This window comes from Nomia melanderi, unplaced genomic scaffold, assembly GCF_051020985.1.
Source record: "Nomia melanderi isolate GNS246 unplaced genomic scaffold, iyNomMela1 scaffold0435, whole genome shotgun sequence".
Classification (NCBI taxonomy): Eukaryota; Metazoa; Arthropoda; class Insecta; order Hymenoptera; family Halictidae; genus Nomia; species Nomia melanderi.
In genome coordinates this window covers 20001-22500 of record NW_027475550.1, presented here as the reverse complement: position 1 = coordinate 22500, position 2500 = coordinate 20001, and the positions used below count along the sequence as shown (strand labels likewise).

Genomic DNA, 2500 nt, shown 5'->3' with positions numbered 1-2500 from the left:
ACCCGCGAGAAAGGAGGTGCCCCCGCAGAGTGACAGACCCAGATCCACCGAGGCAGCAGTGGGTAAGTCCAAGCATCTGAACCAAATTATTATGGAGAGCATCGCCACGAAAATCGAGGCCGACAATCGCGTAAAGGCAGCGATAATCAACGCGGTAACGGAGCTGACCCAGCTACTAAACCAGGCGCTCGTTGATAAGAGCAATCTCGAAGGCCAAATAAAGGCCCTCAAATCCGCGGTTCTCTCCCGCGCTACCGCCCCCACAACCCACCATACCGCGACACGCGCCCCCCCCACCGCGGCCCCACGGTCCCCCAGATTGGCCCCCACCCCTCCCGCGGCGACAAACAGCAAACCCGAGACACAACGGGAAATGACCTGGGCGGAAAAGGCCCGAATCCCCAACCGAATAATATCGATCGCGAACCCCAAACGCGATCAACCGAACGTAATAAAAATCGTCCCGAGCGACACTAAAACGTACGCCGACTCAGCGGCAACGCGAAAAGCCGTCCTGGAGATGGTCTCCCCGGAGGCCAGCAAGCTTCAGGTCCGAAGCGTCCGTCTCCTTCAGGGGAACGGTATAATTATCGAGGCCGCAAAGGGATGCGACCTCTCGACCCTCTCCTCCCACCCGAAGCTCAAATCAGCCGGTTTCACGGCAGCGGCGCCGCCGAAGTCGAGCCCCAGAATCATCGTGCACGACGTACCGCGGTCCGAAAACGACCGATCCCTGATAGAGGCGATTGTTGAGCAAAATTTCTCGGGAAAAGAAAAGGCCGTCGTGAGGGAGCAAACGAAGGTCTCATTTAAGTCAGGGCCAAAGGACAAGGACACCTGCAACATTATCTTCGAGGTGTCCAACAAAGTCCGCGAGCTGATAAAAAATAAGGGCCGCCTCTTCATCGGCTGGAAATGTTGCCGTGCGAGGGACTACATTGTAGCCACGCGCTGCTACAAATGCCAGTCCTTCGGGCACACCACCAAATACTGCCGCGCCCCTAAAGAGATTTGCGGACACTGTGCCGCCGAAGGACACTCCTTCAAGGAGTGTCCTAACAAAACGAAATCCCCTGTTTGCTCCAACTGCCGGAAGGCCGGCAAGGAGCACAAGCACTCCGTAAAGCTGGAACAATGCCCAGCGCATAAAGCGGCACTAGAGCGGGTCCTTCAACAAACCGACTATGAATAACGCCCATAGTCGTACCCATAGCCAGACCCTGAAACTGGCACAACTAAACATGCGCGGATCCCAAATCGTCTCCCTCGAAATGTCCCGCATTATGGGGGAGAAGAATATCGACATCCTGTTCATGCAGGAGCCGTACAACGTGAAGGGCAAATTCATCGGCCTCACGAATTGCACGGCAGTCACGGGCGCGGAGCCTGGCAACCGAGCCATGGCTGGTATCGCGATACGCAATCCCAACCTCGAGTCCCTCAAGCTGTCGCATCTCAGCGACGACTACTGTACGTGCATCGAGGTAACAGGACCATTTGGGAAACTGTACCTCGCTAGCGTATATTTCAAATTCTCGCACGATATCGAAAGATATCTGGCGAGAATCTCGCAAATATGCCGCTCCCTCCGCGGACAGAGATTAATAATCGCTGCCGATGCCAACGCGAAGTCCTCGATTTGGCACAGCACCACAACCGATCCGCGAGGCGAAGAATTGGAATGGGTTGTAGCCCAGGAAAATCTAGTAGTCCTCAACGAACCCGGTAACGCCCCCACATTCCGCAACCATAAAGGATCCTCCAACGTAGATGTAACGCTGTCAAGCCTTCCGACCGTCGGGTTCATAGGAAGCTGGAAGGTCCATGAAAATTGGACATCCAGCGACCACAACGCAATTACCTTCACGTACAAGGCCCCCACCACAATGGGACCCGCCTCCGCGAGCCCTAGATTCAATACATCCAGGGCCGATTGGGCTAAATTCCAATCGAACCTGGAAATAATCAAAAGCAGCCTCCTCCGCGATTCCCGGCTGGACAGCAAATCTGCAATTGAGGCCTCAGCTGCGTCTCTTCAAGACGCAATCATTACGGCTGCGCAAAAATCCCTTCCGAGGAAGAAAACTTTCCCGAAGTCGGTTCCCTGGTGGACGGAAAACCTGACTCGGCTAAAGAAGAAAACTTACCGCATGCGGAAGTCCTTCCAGGTCGAGTCGGACCCTTCCATCAGGGAAGCGAAACGCGTCGCGTACCTCCAGATTCGCAGGAAGTATTCCTACGAAATTCAGACCGCCAAGCGATCAAGCTGGCGGGACTTCGTAACGGAATCCTGCGCGAAAAACCCATGGGGAGCGGCGTATAAAATTTGCGTCAAAAAGATCAGCCCCGATAAAGCCCTGGCCACTTCCCCGGTTCTGTCCGGTTCCACAATTACGTGGGAGGGGACCGCGTTAAGCCTCCTCCACGCCCTTGTTCCCGACGACGCCCCGGACACGCTCGAGTGTCAACGTCGTAAAAGGTCCGCGAGCGTAACCCCCCC

General features: G+C 55.5%; 1 pseudogene; it reads left to right on the top strand.

Moving 5' to 3' along the window:
• Positions 1-2500, top strand: part of LOC143176238 (large subunit ribosomal RNA) — a 10344-nt pseudogene that overhangs the window by 3733 nt on the left and 4111 nt on the right.